The sequence below is a fragment of the Lampetra planeri genome, chromosome 49, assembly GCF_965212315.1.
Source record: "Lampetra planeri chromosome 49, kcLamPlan1.2.h2, whole genome shotgun sequence".
Taxonomy (NCBI): domain Eukaryota; kingdom Metazoa; phylum Chordata; class Hyperoartia; order Petromyzontiformes; family Petromyzontidae; genus Lampetra; species Lampetra planeri.
The window spans coordinates 4,536,303-4,561,351 of record NC_136155.1 but is presented as its reverse complement, the minus strand read 5'-3'; the positions used below and the strand labels follow the sequence as shown (position 1 = coordinate 4,561,351).

General features: G+C 40.2%; 1 long non-coding RNA gene across 1 annotated transcript; it reads left to right on the top strand.

Annotated features, from left to right (window-relative positions):
* Nucleotides 1–12,186: 12,186 nt before the first annotated feature.
* LOC144734068 (uncharacterized) lies at nt 12,187–14,273 on the top strand. The gene is made up of 3 exons (XR_013588471.1): nt 12,187–12,718; nt 12,822–13,770; nt 13,875–14,273. It is a non-coding gene; the product is annotated as an uncharacterized LOC144734068 (long non-coding RNA).
* Nucleotides 14,274–25,049: the final 10,776 nt, after the last annotated feature.

Here is a 25,049-nt window from a genome sequence, read left to right as displayed (position 1 = left end):
TAATTTCACCTCATTTACAGATTCCAAAATCATTTCAACTGTAACGCCTACAAGATTATATGACGAAACATCGAGCTTTCCACATGAAGTAGCTGGCACAACCACTCAAGTGCCTACAAAGGAGGTCTTGGTGACATCAGTGTCTGGAGTTCCAACTGATTCTGCCGATGAACTTGCCATTTCTGACATCACTACTGATAGCATGAAAGTGTCATGGGTGGTCGATCCAAAAGTCTTTGACCGCTTCATTGTGCAATACAAGCCCACTGACAGCCCTGAAAAAGCATTGGAGAAAACTTTACCTGGTCATCTATCAACAGTAGATCTTACAGAATTGACTGAAAATACGGAATACACAGTCAAATTGATTGGCTACAGAAAGAAAAAGCCCTCTAAGCCACTGGTTGCTCAGGTTACGACAGGTACATTTACACAATCTTTTACACTGAATTATGCAAACATTGTATTGATTACACATTTTCTTTTCATACATAATCAGGTTCTATTAGGAGATGCTCACGTTTGTTTTCTAACCATTAATTTCCAATGTTTCTTTTCCAGAGTCCAAAATTGCATCAACTATTGTTCCCACACTATTTGTTGAAGGAACAGGAACACCAACAATTGTTGAAACACCATTACCGACCACACGCGTTCCTCCAAAGGAGGTTTCAGTGACATCAGTTTCTGGAGTTCCAACTGATTCTGCAGATGAACTGGTCATATCTGACATCACGCCCGATAGCTTTAAAGTTTCATGGGTAGTAGACCCTGAAGTCTTTGATGAGTTTATTTTGGAAGTTGAATCTCCAGACTCTACAATTATTCCTCTAAAGGAAACTGTTCCTGGAGATATTACATCCGTTGACCTCACAGATTTGAAAGAAAATACGGAATATGTTGTGAGGCTTATTGGCTCCAGGAAAGGAAAGTTGTCCAGGCCCCTGACAGCTAAAGTTACCACAGGTACTGTACTGTTATCTCTCAGTGGCTTGATTTGCTGAATGTTTAGTGCTCACTACGGGTTCTGTTCAATAGCACATTTGAAACTCAAGCTCCATATTTTTACTAATTAATTTCACCTCATTTACAGATTCCAAAATCATTTCAACAGTAACGCCTATAAAATTATATGACGAAACATCGAGCTTTCCACATGAAGTAGCTGGCACAACCACTCAAGTGCCTACAAAGCAGGTCTTGGTGACATCAGTGTCTGGAGTTCCAACTGATTCTGCCGATGAACTTGCCATTTCTGACATCACTACTGATAGCATGAAAGTGTCATGGGTGGTCGATCCAAAAGTCTTTGACCGCTTCATTGTGCAATACAAGCCCACTGACAGCCCTGAAAAAGCATTGGAGAAAACTTTACCTGGTCATCTATCAACAGTAGATCTTACAGAATTGACTGAAAATACGGAATACACAGTCAAATTGATTGGCTACAAAAAGAAAAAGCCCTCTAAGCCACTGGTTGCTCAGGTTACGACAGGTACATTTACACAATCTTTTACACTGAATTATGCAAACATTGTACTGAAAACACATTTTTTTTCAAACATAATCAGGTTCTATTAGGAGACGTTCGCATATATTTTCTAACCATTTCCAATGTTTCTTTTCCAGAGTCCAAAATTGCATCAACTATTGTTCCCACACTATTTGTTGAAGGAACAGGAACACCAACACTTGTTGAAACACCATTACCGACCACACGCGTTCCTCCAAAGGAGGTTTCAGTGACATCAGTTTCTGGAGTTCCAACTGATTCTGCAGATGAACTGGTCATATCTGACATCACGCCCGATAGCTTTAAAGTTTCATGGGTAGTAGACCCTGAAGTATTTGATGAGTTTATTTTGGAAGTTGAATCTCCAGACTCTACAATTATTCCTCTAAAGGAAACTGTTCCTGGAGATATTACATCCGTTGACCTCACAGATTTGAAAGAAAATACGGAATATGTTGTCAGGCTTATTGGCTCCAGAAAAGGAAAGTTGTCCAGGCCCCTGACAGCTAAAGTTACCACAGGTACTGTACTGTTATCTCTCAGTGGCTTGATTGGCTGAATGGGTTGTGCTCATGACGGGTTCTGTTCAATAGCACATTTGAAACTCAAGCTCCACTTTTTTTACTAATTAATTTCACCTCATTTACAGATTCCAAAATCATTTCAACTGTAACGCCTACAAAATTGTATGATGAAACATCGAGCTTGCCATATGAAGAAGGCGGCACAACCACTCAAGTGCCTACAAAGGAGGTCTTGGTGACATCAGTGTCTGGAGTTCCAACTGATTCTGCAGAAGAACTTGTCATTTCTGACATCACTACAGATAGCATGAAAGTGTCATGGGTGGTAGATCCAAAAGTCTTTGACCGCTTCATTGTGCAATGCAAGCACATTGACAGCCCTGAGAAACCATTAGAAAAAACATTGCCCGGACACATTTCTACAGTTGATTTTACAGGCCTGATCGATGACACTGAATATATTATTAAGCTCATTGGTTACAGGCGAGGAAAGCCTTCCAAGCCACTGGTTGCTCAAATTAAGACAGGTACATCTTCGTATTTTCAATAACTTTTCTTCATTACTTAAACATTCCACACGTTTTGAAAGAGTATGTGGTATGCTTACAATTACTCTCATTTACTTTTCAGAGCCCAAACCAAAATCAACTCCGTTACCCACGGCAGTCATCGATGAGGCCATTACACCAACCGTTGTTGAGTTGCCTGGAACTACCACACACGAACCTTCAAAGGAGGTTTCTGTGACATCTGTGTCTGGGGTTCCAACTGATTCCGCTGATGAACTTGTGATATCTGACATCACGTCTGAGAGCATGAAGGTGTCGTGGGTGGTAGATCCAAAAGTCTTTGACCGCTTCATTGTGCAATACAAGCCCACTGACAGCCCTGAAAAAGCATTGGAGAAAACTTTACCTGGTCATCTATCAACAGTTGATCTTACAGAATTGACTGAAAACACAGAATACACCATCAAATTGATTGGCTACAGAAAGAAAAAGCCATCTATGCCACTGGATGCTCAGGTTACGACAGGTACATTTACACAATCTTTTACACTGAATTAAGCAAACATTGTATTGATTACACATTTTCTTTTCATATATTATCAGGTTCTATTGGGAGATGCTCACGTTTGCTTTCTAACCATTAATTTCCAATGTTTCTTTTCCAGAGTCCAAAATTGTACCAACTATTGTTCCCACACTATTTGTTGAAGGAACAGGGACACCAACAATTGTTGAAACACCTTTATCTACCACTCGCTTACCTCCAAAGGAGGTTTCAGTGACGTCAGTGTCTGGAGTTCCAACTGATTCTGCAGATGAACTTGTCATATCTGACATCACGTCTCGGAGCATGAAGGTGTCGTGGGTGGTAGATCCAAAAGTCTTTGACCGCTTCATTGTGCAATACAAGCCCACTGACAGCCCTGAAAAAGCATTGGAGAAAACTTTACCTGGTCATCTATCAACAGTTGATCTTACAGAATTGACTGAAAACACAGAATATACCATCAAATTGATTGGCTACAGAAAGAAAAAGCCATCTAAGCCACTGGTTGCTCAGGTTATGACAGGTACTTTTACACAATCTTTTACACTGAATTAAGCAAACATTGTATTGAATACACATTTTGTTTTCAAACATAATCAGGTTCCATTAGGAGATGCTCGCGTTTGTTTTCTAACCATTAATTTCCAATGTTTCTTTTCCAGAGTCCAAAATTGTACCAACTATTGTTCCCACACTATTTGTTGAAGGAACAGGGACACCAACAATTGTTGAAACACCATTATCTACCACACGCTTACCTCCAAAGGAGGTTTCAGTGACGTCAGTGTCTGGAGTTCCAACTGATTCTGCAGATGAACTTGTCATATCTGACATCACGTCTCGGAGCATGAAGGTGTCGTGGGTGGTAGATCCAACAGTCTTTGAGCGCTTTGTTGTGCAATACAAGCCTGCTGACAGTTCTGAGAAACCACTCGAAAAAACATTGCCTGGCAAAGTTTCTACGGTTGATCTTACAGACTTGAGCCATGACACTGAATATATAATTAAGCTCATTGGTTTCAGGCATGGAAAGCCTTCCAAGCCACTGGTGTCTCAAGTTAAAACAGGTACATATTCATATATTTTAATATATTTTCTTTATTACCTAAACAGTCTACACATTTTTAAAGTGTTTGTCTTATCCTTACAATTTATATCATTTACGTTGCAGAGCCTGAACCAAAATCAACTCCTTTACCCACGACAGTCATCGATGAGGCCATTACACCAACCGTTGTTGAGTTGCCTGGAACTACCACACACGAACCTCCAAAGGAGGTTTCTGTGACATCTGTGTCTGGGGTTCCAACTGATTCCGCAAATGAACTTGTCATAACTGACATCACGTCTGAGAGCATGAAGGTGTCGTGGGTGGTAGATCCAAAAGTCTTTGAGCGATTCATTGTGCAATGCAAGCACATTGACAGCCCTGAGAAACCATTAGAAAAAACATTGCCCGGACACATTTCTACAGTTGATTTTACAGGCCTGATCGACGACACTGATTATATTATTAAGCTCATTGGTTACAGGCGAGGAAAGCCTTCTAAGCCACTGGTTGCTCAAGTTAAGACAGGTACATCTTCATATGTTTTAATCTTTTCTCAATGAACTAAACATTCCTCACATTTTGAAAGAGTATGTGGTATGCTTACAATTACTTTCATTTACTTTGCAGAGCCCAAACCAAAATCAACTCCGTTACCCACGGCAGTCATCGATGAGGCCATTACACCAACCGTTGTTGAGTTGCCTGGAACTACCACACACGAACCTCCAAAGGAGGTTTCTGTGACATCTGTGTCTGGGGTTCCAACTGATTCCGCTGATGAACTTTTGATATCTGACATCACTACTGATAGCATGAAACTATCATGGGTGGTAGATCCAAAAGTCTTTGACCGCTTCATTGTGCAATACAAGCCCACTGACAGCCCTGAAAAAGCATTGGAGAAAACTTTACCTGGTCATCTATCAACAGTTGATCTTACAGAATTGACTGAAAATACAGAATACACAGTCAAATTGATTGGTTACAGAAAGAAAAAGCCCTCTAAGCCACTGGTTGCTCAGGTTACGACAGGTACATTTACACAATCTTTTACACTGAATTAAGCAAACATTGTATTGATTACAGATTTTCTTTTTATACATAATCAAGTTCTAATAGGAGATGCTCGCGTTGGTTTTCTAACCATTAATTTCCAATGTTTCTTTTCCAGAGTCCAAAATTGCATCAACTATTGTTCCCACACTATTTGTTGAAGGAACAGGAACACCAACAATTGTTGAAACACCATTACCAACCACACGCTTTCCTCCAAAGGAGGTTTCAGTTACATCAGTATCTGGAGTTCCAACTGATTCTGCAGATGAACTGGTCATTTCTGACATCACGCCCGATAGCTTTAAAGTTTCATGGATAGTAGACCCTGAAATCTTTGATGAGTTCATTTTGGAAGTTGAATCTCCAGACTCTACAATTATTCCTCTAAAGGAAACTGTTCCTGGAGATATTACATCCGTTGACCTCACAGATTTGAAAGAAAATACGGAATATGTTGTAAGGCTTATTGGCTCCAGAAAAGGAAAGTTGTCCAGGCCCCTGACAGCTAAAGTTACCACAGGTACTGTACTGTTATCTCTCAGTGGCTTGATTGGCTGAATGGGTTGTGCTCATGACGGGTTCTGTTCAATAGCACATTTGAAACTCAAGCTCCACTTTTTTTACTAATTAATTTCACCTCATTTACAGATTCCAAAATCATTTCAACTGTAACGCCTACAAAATTGTATGATGAAACATCGAGCTTGCCATATGAAGAAGGCGGCACAACCACTCAAGTGCCTACAAAGGAGGTCTTGGTGACATCAGTGTCTGGAGTTCCAACTGATTCTGCAGAAGAACTTGTCATTTCTGACATCACTACAGATAGCATGAAAGTGTCATGGGTGGTCGATCCAAAAGTCTTTGACCGCTTCATTGTGCAATACAAGCCCACTGACAGCCCTGAAAAAGCATTGGAGAAAACTTTACCTGGTCATCTATCAACAGTAGATCTTACAGAATTGACTGAAAATACGGAATACACAGTCAAATTGATTGGCTACAAAAAGAAAAAGCCCTCTAAGCCACTGGTTGCTCAGGTTACGACAGGTACATTTACACAATCTTTTACACTGAATTATGCAAACATTGTATTGATTACACATTTTCTTTTCATACATAATCAGGTTCTATTAGGAGATGCTCACGTTTGTTTTCTAACCATTAATTTCCAATGTTTCTTTTCCAGAGTCCAAAATTGCATCAACTATTGTTCCCACACTATTTGTTGAAGGAACAGGAACACCAACAATTGTTGAAACACCATTACCGACCACACGCGTTCCTCCAAAGGAGGTTTCAGTGACATCAGTTTCTGGAGTTCCAACTGATTCTGCAGATGAACTGGTCATATCTGACATCACGCCCGATAGCTTTAAAGTTTCATGGGTAGTAGACCCTGACGTCTTTGATAAGTTTATTTTGGAAGTTGAATCTCCAGACTCTACAATTATTCCTCTAAAGGAAACTGTTCCTGGAGATATTACATCCGTTGACCTCACAGATTTGAAAGAAAATACGGAATATCTTGTAAGGCTTATTGCCTCCAGAAAAGGAAAGTTGTCCAGGCCCCTGAGAGCTAAAGTTACCACAGGTACTGTACTGTTATCTCTCAGTGGCTTGATTGGCTGAATGTGTTGTGCTCACGACGGGTTCTGTTCAATAGCACATTTGAAACTCAAGCTCCATTATTTTACTAATTAATTTCACCTCATTTACAGATTCCAAAATCATTTCAACTGTAACGCCTACAAGATTATATGACGAAACATCGAGCTTTCCACATGAAGTAGCTGGCACAACCACTCAAGTGCCTACAAAGGAGGTCTTGGTGACATCAGTGTCTGGAGTTCCAACTGATTCTGCCGATGAACTTGCCATTTCTGACATCACTACTGATAGCATGAAAGTGTCATGGGTGGTCGATCCAAAAGTCTTTGACCGCTTCATTGTGCAATACAAGCCCACTGACAGCCCTGAAAAAGCATTGGAGAAAACTTTACCTGGTCATCTATCAACAGTAGATCTTACAGAATTGACTGAAAATACGGAATACACAGTCAAATTGATTGGCTACAGAAAGAAAAAGCCCTCTAAGCCACTGGTTGCTCAGGTTACGACAGGTACATTTACACAATCTTTTACACTGAATTATGCAAACATTGTACTGAAATTATTATTTGTTTCTTTCGGTTAAGTCACGTCTAAAGATAAAATAATAATAAATTAAATAATAGAATACGACGTTTCGATTGCAACACAAGCAATCATCATCAGGTATAATGAAATAGCGACATAAAATCTAACCAGAAAACTATAGACAGACATATTAGCAGACAGATATCACCAAGATACATAGCGAGAGCAACACAGGTAACAGAGAGGGGTGATCGTCTCTGTGTGGTGGCCTTAAATAGACAGAGGGGGGGGCGGAGGCAGAGAGAGGGAGGAGGGTTAGAGAAAAAAATTAGCATATCAATGAGTGGTCAACAGACGTGGTGCTGCGAATGCGATGGCACGGCAAGCAAGCCTGAAAATCAGGAGAAGGACACACTCAAATTAAATAACCTAGTAAAATATCGAAATGTAATGTAATACAACACAGAGGGTCGGTCAACACACAATTAACGCATAGCCTGGTTGATTACGTATTTCAAAGATTGCTAAGTTAGAATTTAAGTGTGAACAATCTAAAGAGAGGACACAGGCAGAGAAAACAAGTCGCCAGAGAGAGAGAAAAAAGATAAGCTTAAAACTTCCCCGTAGAAGTGGTTCAATCTTAATTTTAGAACTTTCGTGACTGCAGGAATTATTATTTGTTTCTTTCGGTTAAGTCACGTCTAAAGATAAAATAATAATAAATTAAATTAAATAATAGAATACGACGTTTCGATTGCAACACAAGCAATCATCATCAGGTATAATGAAATAGCGACATAAAATCTAACCAGAAAACTATAGACAGACATATTAGCAGACAGATATCACCAAGATACATAGCGAGAGCAACACAGGTAACAGAGAGGGGTGATCGTCTCTGTGTGGTGGCCTTAAATAGACAGAGGGGGGGGCGGAGGCAGAGAGAGGGAGGAGGGTTAGAGAAAAAAATTAGCATATCAATGAGTGGTCAACAGACGTGGTGCTGCGAATGCGATGGCACGGCAAGCAAGCCTGAAAATCAGGAGAAGGACACACTAAAATTAAATAACCTAGTAAAATATCGAAATGTAATGTAATACAACACAGAGGGTCGGTCAACACACAATTAACGCATAGCCTGGTTGATTACGTATTTCAAAGATTGCTAAGTTAGAATTTAAGTGTGAACAATCTAAAGAGAGGACACAGGCAGAGAAAACAAGTCGCCAGAGAGAGAGAAAAAAGATAAGCTTAAAACTTCCCCGTAGAAGTGGTTCAATCTTAATTTTAGAACTTTCGTGACTGCAGGAATTATTATTTGTTTCTTTCGGTTAAGTCACGTCTAAAGATAAAATAATAATAAATTAAATTAAATAATAGAATACGACGTTTCGATTGCAACACAAGCAATCATCATCAGGTATAATGAAATAGCGACATAAAATCTAACCAGAAAACTATAGACAGACATATTAGCAGACAGATATCACCAAGATACATAGCGAGAGCAACACAGGTAACAGAGAGGGGTGATCGTCTCTGTGTGGTGGCCTTAAATAAGATTGAACCACTTCTACGGGGAAGTTTTAAGCTTATCTTTTTTCTCTCTCTCTGGCGACTTGTTTTCTCTGCCTGTGTCCTCTCTTTAGATTGTTCACACTTAAATTCTAACTTAGCAATCTTTGAAATACGTAATCAACCAGGCTATGCGTTAATTGTGTGTTGACCGACCCTCTGTGTTGTATTACATTACATTTCGATATTTTACTAGGTTATTTAATTTTAGTGTGTCCTTCTCCTGATTTTCAGGCTTGCTTGCCGTGCCATCGCATTCGCAGCACCACGTCTGTTGACCACTCATTGATATGCTAATTTTTTTCTCTAACCCTCCTCCCTCTCTCTGCCTCCGCCCCCCCCCTCTGTCTATTTAAGGCCACCACACAGAGACGATCACCCCTCTCTGTTACCTGTGTTGCTCTCGCTATGTATCTTGGTGATATCTGTCTGCTAATATGTCTGTCTATAGTTTTCTGGTTAGATTTTATGTCGCTATTTCATTATACCTGATGATGATTGCTTGTGTTGCAATCGAAACGTCGTATTCTATTATTTAATTTAATTTATTATTATTTTATCTTTAGACGTGACTTAACCGAAAGAAACAAATAATAATTCCTGCAGTCACGAAAGTTCTAAAATTAAGATTGTACTGAAAACACATTTTTTTTCAAACATAATCAGGTTCTATTAGGAGACGCGCACGTTTATTTTCTAACCATTTCCAATGTTTCTTTTCCAGAGTCCAAAATTGCATCAACTATTGCTCCTACACTATTTGTTGAAGGAACAGGAACACCAACACTTGTTGAAACACCATTACCGACCACACGCGTTCCTCCAAAGGAGGTTTCAGTGACATCAGTTTCTGGAGTTCCAACTGATTCTGCAGATGAACTGGTCATATCTGACATCACGCCCGATAGCTTTAAAGTTTCATGGGTAGTAGACCCTGAAGTCTTTGATGAGTTTATTTTGGAAGTTGAATCTCCAGTCTCTACAATTATTCCTCTAAAGGAAACTGTTCCTGGAGATATTACATCCGTTGACCTCACAGATTTGAAAGAAAATACGGAATATGTTGTCAGGCTTATTGGCTCCAGAAAAGGAAAGTTGTCCAGGCCCCTGACAGCTAAAGTTACCACAGGTACTGTACTGTTATCTCTCAGTGGCTTGATTGGCTGAATGTGTTGTGCTCACGACGGGTTCTGTTCAATAGCACATTTGAAACTCAAGCTCCATTATTTTACTAATTAATTTCACCTCATTTACAGATTCCAAAATCATTTCAACTGTAACGCCTACAAGATTATATGACGAAACATCGAGCTTTCCACATGAAGTAGCTGGCACAACCACTCAAGTGCCTACAAAGGAGGTCTTGGTGACATCAGTGTCTGGAGTTCCAACTGATTCTGCCGATGAACTTGCCATTTCTGACATCACTACTGATAGCATGAAAGTGTCATGGGTGGTCGATCCAAGAGTCTTTGACCGCTTCATTGTGCAATACAAGCCCACTGACAGCCCTGAAAAAGCATTGGAGAAAACTTTACCTGGTCATCTATCAACAGTTGATCTTACAGAATTGACTGAAAATACAGAATACACAGTCAAATTGATTGGCTACAGAAAGAAAAAGCCCTCTAAGCCACTGGTTGCTCAGGTTACGACAGGTACATTTACACAATCTTTTACACTGAATTATGCAAACATTGTATTGATTACACATTTTCTTTTCATACATAATCAGGTTCTATTAGGAGATGCTCACGTTTGTTTTCTAACCATTAATTTCCAATGTTTCTTTTCCAGAGTCCAAAATTGCATCAACTATTGTTCCCACACTATTTGTTGAAGGAACAGGAACACCAACACTTGTTGAAACACCATTACCGACCACACGCGTTCCTCCAAAGGAGGTTTCAGTGACATCAGTGTCTGGAGTTCCAACTGATTCTGCAGATGAACTGGTCATTTCTGACATCACGCCCGATAGCTTTAAAGTTTCATGGGTAGTAGACCCTGAAGTCTTTGATAAGTTTATTTTGGAAGTTGAATCTCCAGACTCTACAATTATTCCTCTAAAGGAAACTGTTCCTGGAGATATTACATCCGTTGACCTCACAGATTTGAAAGAAAATACGGAATATGTTGTAAGGCTTATTGGCTCCAGAAAAGGAAAGTTGTCCAGGCCCCTGACAGCTAAAGTTACCACAGGTACTGTACTGTTATCTCTCAGTGGCTTGATTGGCTGAATGTGTTGTGCTCACGACGGGTTCTGTTCAATAGCACATTTGAAACTCAAGCTCCATTATTTTACTAATTAATTTCACCTCATTTACAGATTCCAAAATCATTTCAACTGTAACGCCTACAAGATTATATGACGAAACATCGAGCTTTCCACATGAAGTAGCTGGCACAACCACTCAAGTGCCTACAAAGGAGGTCTTGGTGACATCAGTGTCTGGAGTTCCAACTGATTCTGCCGATGAACTTGCCATTTCTGACATCACTACTGATAGCATGAAAGTGTCATGGGTGGTAGATCCAAAAGTCTTTGACCGCTTCATTGTGCAATACAAGCCCACTGACAGCCCTGAAAAAGCATTGGAGAAAACTTTACCTGGTCATCTATCAACAGTAGATCTTACAGAATTGACTGAAAATACGGAATACACAGTCAAATTGATTGGCTACAAAAAGAAAAAGCCCTCTAAGCCACTGGTTGCTCAGGTTACGACAGGTACATTTACACAATCTTTTACACTGAATTAAGAAAACATTGTATTGATTACACATTTTGCTTTCATACATAATCAGGTTCTACTAGAAGATGCTTGCGTTTGTTTTCTAACCATTCATTTCCAATGTTTCTTTTCCAGAGTCCAAAATTGTACCAACTATTGTTCCCACACTATTTGTTGAAGGAACAGGAACACCAACAATTGTTGAAACACCATTACCGACCACACACTTTCCTCCAAAGGAGGTTTCAGTGACATCAGTGTATGGAGTGCCAACTGATTCTGCAGATGAACTGGTCATATCTGACATCACGCCCGATAGCTTTAAAGTTTCATGGGTAGTAGACCCTGAAGTCTTTGATAAGTTTATTTTGGAAGTTGAATCTCCAGACTCTACAATTATTCCTCTAAAGGAAACTGTTCCTGGAGATATTACATCCGTTGACCTCACAGATTTGAAAGAAAATACGGAATATGTTGTAAGGCTTATTGGCTCCAGGAAAGGAAAGTTGTCCAGGCCTCTGACAGCTAAAGTTACCACAGGTACTGTACTGTTATCTCTCAGTGGCTTGATTGGCTGAATGTGTTGTGCTCACGACGGGTTCTGTTCAATAGCACATATGAAACTCAAGCTCCATTTTTTTACTAATTAATTTCACCTCATTTACAGATTCCAAAATCATTTCAACTGTAACGCCTACAAAATTGTATGATGAAACATCGAGCTTGCCATATGAAGAAGGCGGCACAACCACTCAAGTGCCTACAAAGGAGGTCTTGGTGACATCAGTGTCTGGAGTTCCAACTGATTCTGCAGAAGAACTTGTCATTTCTGACATCACTACAGATAGCATGAAAGTGTCATGGGTGGTAGATCCAAAAGTCTTTGACCGCTTCATTGTGCAATGCAAGCACATTGACAGCCCTGAGAAACCATTAGAAAAAACATTGCCCGGACACATTTCTACAGTTGATTTTACAGGCCTGATCGATGACACTGAATATATTATTAAGCTCATTGGTTACAGGCGAGGAAAGCCTTCCAAGCCACTGGTTGCTCAAATTAAGACAGGTAGATCTTCGTATTTTCAATAACTTTTCTTCATTACTTAAACATTCCACACGTTTTGAAAGAGTATGTGGTATGCTTACAATTACTCTCATTTACTTTTCAGAGCCCAAACCAAAATCAACTCCGTTACCCACGGCAGTCATCGATGAGGCCATTACACCAACCGTTGTTGAGTTGCCTGGAACTACCACACACGAACCTTCAAAGGAGGTTTCTGTGACATCTGTGTCTGGGGTTCCAACTGATTCCGCTGATGAACTTGTGATATCTGACATCACGTCTGAGAGCATGAAGGTGTCGTGGGTGGTAGATCCAAAAGTCTTTGACCGCTTCATTGTGCAATACAAGCCCACTGACAGTCCTGAAAAAGCATTGGAGAAAACTTTACCTGGTCATCTATCAACAGTTGATCTTACAGAATTGACTGAAAACACAGAATATACCATCAAATTGATTGGCTACAGAAAGAAAAAGCCATCTAAGCCACTGGTTGCTCAGGTTACGACAGGTACTTTTACACAATCTTTTACACTGAATTTAGCAAACATTGTATTGAATACACATTTTGTTTTCAAACATAATCAGGTTCCATTAGGAGATGCTCGCGTTTGTTTTCTAACCATTAATTTCCAATGTTTCTTTTCCAGAGTCCAAAATTGTACCAACTATTGTTCCCACACTATTTGTTGAAGGAACAGGGACACCAACAATTGTTGAAACACCATTATCTACCACACGCTTACCTCCAAAGGAGGTTTCAGTGACGTCAGTGTCTGGAGTTCCAACTGATTCTGCAGATGAACTTGTCATATCTGACATCACGTCTCGGAGCATGAAGGTGTCGTGGGTGGTAGATCCAACAGTCTTTGAGCGCTTTGTTGTGCAATACAAGCCTGCTGACAGTTCTGAGAAACCACTCGAAAAAACATTGCCTGGCAAAGTTTCTACGGTTGATCTTACAGACTTGAGCCATGACACTGAATATATAATTAAGCTCATTGGTTTCAGGCATGGAAAGCCTTCCAAGCCACTGGTGTCTCAAGTTAAAACAGGTACATATTCATATATTTTAATATATTTTCTTTATTACCTAAACAGTCTACACATTTTTAAAATGTTTGTCTTATCCTTACAATTTATATCATTTACGTTGCAGAGCCTGAACCAAAATCAACTCCTTTACCCACGACAGTCATCGATGAGGCCATTACACCAACCGTTGTTGAGTTGCCTGGAACTACCACACACGAACCTCCAAAGGAGGTTTCTGTGACATCTGTGTCTGGGGTTCCAACTGATTCCGCCAATGAACTTGTCATAACTGACATCACGTCTGAGAGCATGAAGGTGTCGTGGGTGGTAGATCCAAAAGTCTTTGAGCGATTCATTGTGCAATGCAAGCACATTGACAGCCCTGAGAAACCATTAGAAAAAACATTGCCCGGACACATTTCTACAGTTGATTTTACAGGCCTGATCGACGACACTGATTATATTATTAAGCTCATTGGTTACAGGCGAGGAAAGCCTTCTAAGCCACTGGTTGCTCAAGTTAAGACAGGTACATCTTCATATGTTTTAATCTTTTCTCAATGAACTAAACATTCCTCACATTTTGAAAGAGTATGTGGTATGCTTACAATTACTTTCATTTACTTTCCAGAGCCCAAACCAAAATCAACTCCGTTACCCACGGCAGTCATCGATGAGGCCATTACACCAACCGTTGTTGAGTTGCCTGGAACTACCACACACGAACCTTCAAAGGAGGTTTCTGTGACATCTGTGTCTGGGGTTCCAACTGATTCCGCTGATGAACTTTTGATATCTGACATCACTACTGATAGCATGAAACTATCATGGGTGGTAGATCCAAAAGTCTTTGACCGCTTCCTTGTGCAATACAAGCCCACTGACAGCCCTGAAAAAGCATTGGAGAAAACTTTACCTGGTCATCTATCAACAGTTGATCTTACAGAATTGACTGAAAATACGGAATACACAGTCAAATTGATTGGTTACAGAAAGAAAAAGCCCTCTAAGCCACTGGTTGCTCAGGTTACGACAGGTACATTTACACAATCTTTTACACTGAATTAAGCAAACATTGTATTGATTACAGATTTTCTTTTTATACATAATCAAGTTCTAATAGGAGATGCTCGCGTTGGTTTTCTAACCATTAATTTCCAATGTTTCTTTTCCAGAGTCCAAAATTGCATCAACTATTGTTCCCACACTATTTGTTGAAGGAACAGGAACACCAACACTTGTTGAAACACCATTACCGACCACACGCGTTCCTCCAAAGGAGGTTTCAGTTACATCAGTATCTGGAGTTCCAACTGATTCTGCAGATGAACTGGTCATTTCTGACATCACGCCCGATAGCTTTAAAGTTTCATGGATAGTAGACCCTGAAATCTTTGATGAGTTTATTTTGGAAGTTGAATCTCCAGACTCTACAATTATTCCTCTAAAGGAAACTGTTCCTGGAGATATTACATCCGTTGACCTCACAGATTTGAAAGAAAATACGGAATATGTTGTAAGGCTTATTGGCTCCAGAAAAGGAAAGTTGTCCAGGCCCCTGACAGCTAAAGTTACCACAGGTACTGTACTGTTATCTCTCAGTGGCTTGATTGGCTGAATGGGTTGTGCTCATGACGGGTTCTGTTCAATAGCACATTTGAAACTCAAGCTCACTTTTTTTACTAATTAATTTCACCTCATTTACAGATTCCAAAATCATTTCAACTGTAACGCCTACAAAATTGTATGATGAAACATCGAGCTTGCCATATGAAGAAGGCGGCACAACCACTCAAGTGCCTACAAAGGAGGTCTTGGTGACATCAGTGTCTGGAGTTCCAACTGATTCTGCAGAAGAACTTGTCATTTCTGACATCACTACAGATAGCATGAAAGTGTCATGGGTGGTAGATCCAAAAGTCTTTGACCGCTTCATTGTGCAATGCAAGCACATTGACAGCCCTGAGAAACCATTAGAAAAAACATTGCCCGGACACATTTCTACAGTTGATTTTACAGGCCTGATCGATGACACTGAATATATTATTAAGCTCATTGGTTACAGGCGAGGAAAGCCTTCCAAGCCACTGGTTGCTCAAATTAAGACAGGTAGATCTTCGTATTTTCAATAACTTTTCTTCATTACTTAAACATTCCACACGTTTTGAAAGAGTATGTGGTATGCTTACAATTACTCTCATTTACTTTTCAGAGCCCAAACCAAAATCAACTCCGTTACCCACGGCAGTCATCGATGAGGCCATTACACCAACCGTTGTTGAGTTGCCTGGAACTACCACACACGAACCTTCAAAGGAGGTTTCTGTGACATCTGTGTCTGGGGTTCCAACTGATTCCGCTGATGAACTTGTGATATCTGACATCACGTCTGAGAGCATGAAGGTGTCGTGGGTGGTAGATCCAAAAGTCTTTGACCGCTTCATTGTGCAATACAAGCCCACTGACAGTCCTGAAAAAGCATTGGAGAAAACTTTACCTGGTCATCTATCAACAGTTGATCTTACAGAATTGACTGAAAACACAGAATATACCATCAAATTGATTGGCTACAGAAAGAAAAAGCCATCTAAGCCACTGGTTGCTCAGGTTACGACAGGTACTTTTACACAATCTTTTACACTGAATTTAGCAAACATTGTATTGAATACACATTTTGTTTTTATACATAATCAAGTTCTAATAGGAGATGCTCGCGTTGGTTTTCTAACCATTAATTTCCAATGTTTCTTTTCCAGAGTCCAAAATTGCATCAACTATTGTTCCCACACTATTTGTTGAAGGAACAGGAACACCAACAATTGTTGAAACACCATTACCGACCACACGCTTTCCTCCAAAGGAGGTTTCAGTTACATCAGTATCTGGAGTTCCAACTGATTCTGCAGATGAACTGGTCATTTCTGACATCACGCCCGATAGCTTTAAAGTTTCATGGATAGTAGACCCTGAAATCTTTGATGAGTTTATTTTGGAAGTTGAATCTCCAGACTCTACAATTATTCCTCTAAAGGAAACTGTTCCTGGAGATATTACATCCGTTGACCTCACAGATTTGAAAGAAAATACGGAATATGTTGTAAGGCTTATTGGCTCCAGAAAAGGAAAGTTGTCCAGGCCCCTGACAGCTAAAGTTACCACAGGTACTGTACTGTTATCTCTCAGTGGCTTGATTGGCTGAATGGGTTGTGCTCATGACGGGTTCTGTTCAATAGCACATTTGAAACTCAAGCTCCACTTTTTTTACTAATTAATTTCACCTCATTTACAGATTCCAAAATCATTTCAACTGTAACGCCTACAAAATTGTATGATGAAACATCGAGCTTGCCATATGAAGAAGGCGGCACAACCACTCAAGTGCCTACAAAGGAGGTCTTGGTGACATCAGTGTCTGGAGTTCCAACTGATTCTGCAGAAGAACTTGTCATTTCTGACATCACTACAGATAGCATGAAAGTGTCATGGGTGGTAGATCCAAAAGTCTTTGACCGCTTCATTGTGCAATGCAAGCACATTGACAGCCCTGAGAAACCATTAGAAAAAACATTGCCCGGACACATTTCTACAGTTGATTTTACAGGCCTGATCGATGACACTAAATATATTATTAAGCTCATTGGTTACAGGCGAGGAAAGCCTTCCAAGCCACTGGTTGCTCAAATTAAGACAGGTAGATCTTCGTATTTTCAATAACTTTTCTTCATTACTTAAACATTCCACACGTTTTGAAAGAGTATGTGGTATGCTTACAATTACTCTCATTTACTTTTCAGAGCCCAAACCAAAATCAACTCCGTTACCCACGGCAGTCATCGATGAGGCCATTACACCAACCGTTGTTGAGTTGTCTGGAACTACCACACACGAACCTTCAAAGGAGGTTTCTGTGACATCTGTGTCTGGGGTTCCAACTGATTCCGCTGATGAACTTGTGATATCTGACATCACGTCTGAGAGCATGAAGGTGTCGTGGGTGGTAGATCCAAAAGTCTTTGACCGCTTCATTGTGCAATACAAGCCCACTGACAGCCCTGAAAAAGCATTGGAGAAAACTTTACCTGGTCATCTATCAACAGTTGATCTTACAGAATTGACTGAAAACACAGAATATACCATCAAATTGATTGGTTACAGAAAGAAAAAGCCCTCTAAGCCACTGGTTGCTCAGGTTACGACAGGTACATTTACACAATCTTTTACACTGAATTAAGCAAACATTGTATTGATTACAGATTTTCTTTTTATACATAATCAAGTTCTAATAGGAGATGCTCGCGTTGGTTTTCTAACCATTAATTTCCAATGTTTCTTTTCCAGAGTCCAAAATTGCATCAACTATTGTTCCCACACTATTTGTTGAAGGAACAGGAACACCAACAATTGTTGAAACACCATTACCGACCACACGCTTTCCTCCAAAGGAGGTTTCAGTTACATCAGTATCTGGAGTTCCAACTGATTCTGCAGATGAACTGGTCATTTCTGACATCACGCCCGATAGCTTTAAAGTTTCATGGATAGTAGACCCTGAAATCTTTGATGAGTTTATGTTGGAAGTTGAATCTCCAGACTCTACAATTATTCCTCTAAAGGAAACTGTTCCTGGAGATATTACATCCGTTGACCTCACAGATTTGAAAGAAAATACGGAATATGTTGTAAGGCTTATTGGCTCCAGAAAAGGAAAGTTGTCCAGGCCCCTGACAGCTAAAGTTACCACAGGTACTGTACTGTTATCTCTCAGTGGCTTGATTGGCTGAATGGGTTGTGCTCATGACGGGTTCTGTTCAATAGCACATTTGAAACTCAAGCTCCACTTTTTTTACTAATTAATTTCACCTCATTTACAGATTCCAAAATAATTTCAACTGTAACGCCTACAAAATTGTATGATGAAACATCGAGCTTGCCATATGAAGAAGGCGGCACAACCACTCAAGTGCCTACAAAGGAGGTCTTGGTGACATCAGTGTCTGGAGTTCCAACTGATTCTGCAGAAGAACTTGTCATTTCTGACATCACTACAGATAGCATGAAAGTGTCATGGGTGGTAGATCCAAAAGTCTTTGACCGCTTCATTGTGCAATGCAAGCACATTGACAGCCCTGAGAAACCATTAGAAAAAACATTGCCCGGACACATTTCTACAGTTGATTTTACAGGCCTGATCGATGACACTGAATATATTATTAAGCTCATTGGTTACAGGCGAGGAAAGCCTTCCAAGCCACTGGTTGCTCAAATTAAGACAGGTACATCTTCGTATTTTCAATAACTTTTCTTCATTACTTAAACATTCCACACGTTTTGAAAGAGTATGTGGTATGCTTACAATTACTCTCATTTACTTTTCAGAGCCCAAACCAAAATCAACTCCGTTACCCACGGCAGTCATCGATGAAGCCATTACACCAACCGTTGTTGAGTTGCCTGGAACTACCACACACGAACCTTCAAAGGAGGTTTCTGTGACATCTGTGTCTGGGGTTCCAACTGATTCCGCTGATGAACTTGTGATATCTGACATCACGTCTGAGAGCATGAAGGTGTCGTGGGTGGTAGATCCAAAAGTCTTTGACCGCTTCATTGTGCAATACAAGCCCACTGACAGCCCTGAAAAAGCATTGGAGAAAACTTTACCTGGTCATCTATCAACAGTTGATCTTACAGAATTGACTGAAAACACAGAATATACCATCAAATTGATTGGCTACAGAAAGAAAAAGCCATCTAAGCCACTGGTTGCTCAGGTTACGACAGGTACTTTTACACAATCTTTTACACTGAATTAAGCAAACATTGTATTGAATACACATTTTGTTTTCAAACATAATCAGGTTCCATTAGGAGATGCTCGCGTTTGTTTTCTAACCATTAATTTCCAATGTTTCTTTTCCAGAGTCCAAAATTGTACCAACTATTGTTCCCACACTATTTGTTGAAGGAACAGGGACACCAACAATTGTTGAAACACCATTATCTACCACACGCTTACCTCCAAAGGAAGTTTCAGTGACGTCAGTGTCTGGAGTTCCAACTGATTCTGCAGATGAACTTGTCATATCTGACATCACGTCTCGGAGCATGAAGGTGTCGTGGGTGGTAGATCCAACAGTCTTTGAGCGCTTTGTTGTGCAATACAAGCCTGCTGACAGTTCTGAGAAACCACTCGAAAAAACATTGCCTGGCAAAGTTTCTACAGTTGATCTTACAGACTTGAGCCATGACACTGAATATATAATTAAGCTAATTGGTTTCAGGCATGGAAAGCCTTCCAAGCCACTGGTGTCTCAAGTTAAAACAGGTACATATTCATATATTTTAATATATTTTCTTTATTACCTAAACAGTCTACACATTTTTAAAGTGTTTGTCTTATCCTTACAATTTATATCATTTACGTTGCAGAGCCTGAACCAAAATCAACTCCTTTACCCACGACAGTCATCGATGAGGCCATTACACCAACCGTTGTTGAGTTGCCTGGAACTACCACACACGAACCTCCAAAGGAGGTTTCTGTGACATCTGTGTCTGGGGTTCCAACTGATTCCGCTGATGAACTTGTGATATCTGACATCACGTCTGAGAGCATGAAGGTGTCGTGGGTGGTAGATCCAAAAGTCTTTGACCGCTTCATTGTGCAATACAAGCCCACTGACAGCCCTGAAAAAGCATTGGAGAAAACTTTACCTGGTCATCTATCAACAGTTGATCTTACAGAATTGACTGAAAACACAGAATATACCATCAAATTGATTGGCTACAGAAAGAAAAAGCCATCTAAGCCACTGGTTGCTCAGGTTACGACAGGTACTTTTACACAATCTTTTACACTGAATTAAGCAAACATTGTATTGAATACACATTTTGTTTTCAAACATAATCAGGTTCCATTAGGAGATGCTCGCGTTTGTTTTCTAACCATTAATTTCCAATGTTTCTTTTCCAGAGTCCAAAATTGTACCAACTATTGTTCCCACACTATTTGTTGAAGGAACAGGGACACCAACAATTGTTGAAACACCATTATCTACCACACGCTTACCTCCAAAGGAGGTTTCAGTGACGTCAGTGTCTGGAGTTCCAACTGATTCTGCAGATGAACTTGTCATATCTGACATCACGTCTCGGAGCATGAAGGTGTCGTGGGTGGTAGATCCAACAGTCTTTGAGCGCTTTGTTGTGCAATACAAGCCTGCTGACAGTTCTGAGAAACCACTCGAAAAAACATTGCCTGGCAAAGTTTCTACGGTTGATCTTACAGACTTGAGCCATGACACTGAATATATAATTAAGCTCATTGGTTTCAGGCATGGAAAGCCTTCCAAGCCACTGGTGTCTCAAGTTAAAACAGGTACATATTCATATATTTTAATATATTTTCTTTATTACCTAAACAGTCTACACATTTTTAAAGTGTTTGTCTTATACTTACAATTTATATCATTTACGTTGCAGAGCCTGAACCAAAATCAACTCCTTTACCCACGATAGTCATCGATGAGGCCATTACACCAACCGTTGTTGAGTTGCCTGGAACTACCACACACGAACCTCCAAAGGAGGTTTCTGTGACATCTGTGTCTGGGGTTCCAACTGATTCCGCCAATGAACTTGTCATATCTGACATCACGTCTGAGAGCATGAAGGTGTCGTGGGTGGTAGATCCAAAAATCTTTGAGCGATTCATTGTGCAATGCAATCCTGTTGACAGCCCTGAGAAACCATTAGAAAAAACATTGCCTGGACACATTTCTACAGTTGATTTTACAGGCCTGATCGATGACACTGAATATATTATTAAGCTCATTGGTTATAGGCGAGGAAAGCCTTCCAAGCCACTGGTTGCTCAAGTTAAGACAGGTACATCGTCATATGCTTTAATATTTTCTTAATGAACTAAACATTCCTCACGTTTTGAAAGAGTATGTGGTATGCTTACAATTACTTTCATTTACTTTCCAGAGCCCAAACCAAAATCAACTCCTTTACCCACGGCAGTCATCGATGAGGCCATTACACCAACCGTTGTTGAGTTGCCTAGAAGTACCACACACGAACCTTCAAAGGAGGTTTCTGTGACATCTGTGTCTGGGGTTCCAACTGATTCTGCCAATGAACTTGTGATATCTGACATCACGTCTGAGAGCATGAAGGTGTCGTGGGTGGTAGATCCAAAAGTCTTTGACCGCTTCATTGTGCAATACAAGCCCACTGACAGCCCTGAAAAAGCATTGGAGAAAACTTTACCTGGTCATCTATCAACAGTTGATCTTACAGAATTGACTGAAAACACAGAATATACCATCAAATTGATTGGCTACAGAAAGAAAAAGCCATCTAAGCCACTGGTTGCTCAGGTTATGACAGGTACTTTTACACAATCTTTTACACTGAATTAAGCAAACATTGTATTGAATACACATTTTGTTTTCAAACATAATCAGGTTCCATTAGGAGATGCTCGCGTTTGTTTTCTAACCATTAATTTCCAATGTTTCTTTTCCAGAGTCCAAAATTGTACCAACTATTGTTCCCACACTATTTGTTGAAGGAACAGGGACACCAACAATTGTTGAAACACCATTATCTACCACACGCTTACCTCCAAAGGAGGTTTCAGTGACGTCAGTGTCTGGAGTTCCAACTGATTCTGCAGATGAACTTGTCATATCTGACATCACGTCTCGGAGCATGAAGGTGTCGTGGGTGGTAGATCCAACAGTCTTTGAGCGCTTTGTTGTGCAATACAAGCCTGCTGACAGTTCTGAGAAACCACTCGAAAAAACATTGCCTGGCAAAGTTTCTACGGTTGATCTTACAGACTTGAGCCATGACACTGAATATATAATTAAGCTCATTGGTTTCAGGCATGGAAAGCCTTCCAAGCCACTGGTGTCTCAAGTTAAAACAGGTACATATTCATATATTTTAATATATTTTCTTTATTACCTAAACAGTCTACACATTTTTAAAGTGTTTGTCTTATCCTTACAATTTATATCATTTACGTTGCAGAGCCTGAACCAAAATCAACTCCTTTACCCACGACAGTCATCGATGAGGCCATTACACCAACCGTTGTTGAGTTGCCTGGAACTACCACACACGAACCTCCAAAGGAGGTTTCTGTGACATCAGTGTCTGGGGTTCCAACTGATTCCGCCAATGAACTTTTCATATCTGACATCACGTCTGAGAGCATGAAGGTGTCGTGGGTGGTAGATCCAAAAATATTTGAGCGATTCATTGTGCAATGCAAGCCTGTTGACAGCCCTGAGAAACCATTAGAAAAAACATTGCCTGGACACATTTCTACAGTTGATTTTACAGGCCTGATCGACGACACTGAATATATTATAAAGCTCATTGGTTATAGGCGAGGAAAGCCTTCCAAGCCACTGGTTGCTCAAGTTAAGACAGGTACATCGTCATATGCTTTAATATTTTCTTAATGAACTAAACATTCCTCACGTTTTGAAAGAGTATGTGGTATGCTTACAATTACTTTCATTTACTTTCCAGAGCCCAAACCAAAATCAACTCCTTTACCCACGGCAGTCATCGATGAGGCCATTACACCAACCGTTGTTGAGTTGCCTGGAACTACCACACACGAACCTCCAAAGGAGGTTTCTGTGACATCTGTGTCTGGGGTTCCAACTGATTCCGCTGATGAACTTGTGATATCTGACATCACTACTGATAGCATGAAACTATCATGGGTGGTAGATCCAAAAGTCTTTGACCGCTTCATTGTGCAATACAAGCCCACTGACAGCCCTGAAAAAGCATTGGAGAAAACTTTACCTGGTCATCTATCAACAGTTGATCTTACAGAATTGACTGAAAACACAGAATATACCATCAAATTGATTGGCTACAGAAAGAAAAAGCCATCTAAGCCACTGGTTGCTCAGGTTACGACAGGTACTTTTACACAATCTTTTACACTGAATTAAGCAAACATTGTATTGAATACACATTTTGTTTTCAAACATAATCAGGTTCCATTAGGAGATGCTCGCGTTTGTTTTCTAACCATTAATTTCCAATGTTTCTTTTCCAGAGTCCAAAATTGTACCAACTATTGTTCCCACACTATTTGTTGAAGGAACAGGGACACCAACAATTGTTGAAACACCATTATCTACCACACGCTTACCTCCAAAGGAGGTTTCAGTGACGTCAGTGTCTGGAGTTCCAACTGATTCTGCAGATGAACTTGTCATATCTGACATCACGTCTCGGAGCATGAAGGTGTCGTGGGTGGTAGATCCAACAGTCTTTGAGCGCTTTGTTGTGCAATACAAGCCTGCTGACAGTTCTGAAAAACCACTCGAAAAAACATTGCCTGGCAAAGTTTCTACAGTTGATCTTACAGACTTGAGCGATGATACTGAATATATAATTAAGCTCATTGGTTTCAGGCATGGAAAGCCTTCCAAGCCACTGGTGTCTCAAGTTAAAACAGGTACATATTCATATATTTTAATATATTTTCTTTATTACCTAAACAGTCTACACATTTTTAAAGTGTTTGTCTTATCCTTACAATTTATATCATTTACGTTGCAGAGCCTGAACCAAAATCAACTCCTTTACCCACGACAGTCATCGATGAGGCCATTACACCAACCGTTGTTGAGTTGCCTGGAACTACCACACACGAACCTCCAAAGGAGGTTTCTGTGACATCTGTGTCTGGGGTTCCAACTGATTCCGCCAATGAACTTGTCATATCTGACATCACGTCTGAGAGCATGAAGGTGTCGTGGGTGGTAGATCCAAAAGTCTTTGAGCGATTCATTGTGCAATGCAAGCCTGTTGACAGCCCTGAGAAACCATTAGAAAAAACATTGCCTGGACACATTTCTACAGTTGATTTTACAGGCCTGATCGACGACACTGAATATATTATAAAGCTCATTGGTTATAGGCGAGGAAAGCCTTCCAAGCCACTGGTTGCTCAAGTTAAGACAGGTACATCGTCATATGCTTTAATATTTTCTTAATGAACTAAACATTCCTCACGTTTTGAAAGAGTATGTGGTATGCTTACAATTACTTTCATTTACTTTCCAGAGCCCAAACCAAAATCAACTCCTTTACCCACGGCAGTCATCGATGAGGCCATTACACCAACCGTTGTTGAGTTGCCTGGAACTACCACACACGAACCTCCAAAGGAGGTTTCTGTGACATCTGTGTCTGGGGTTCCAACTGATTCCGCTGATGAACTTGTGATATCTGACATCACTACTGATAGCATGAA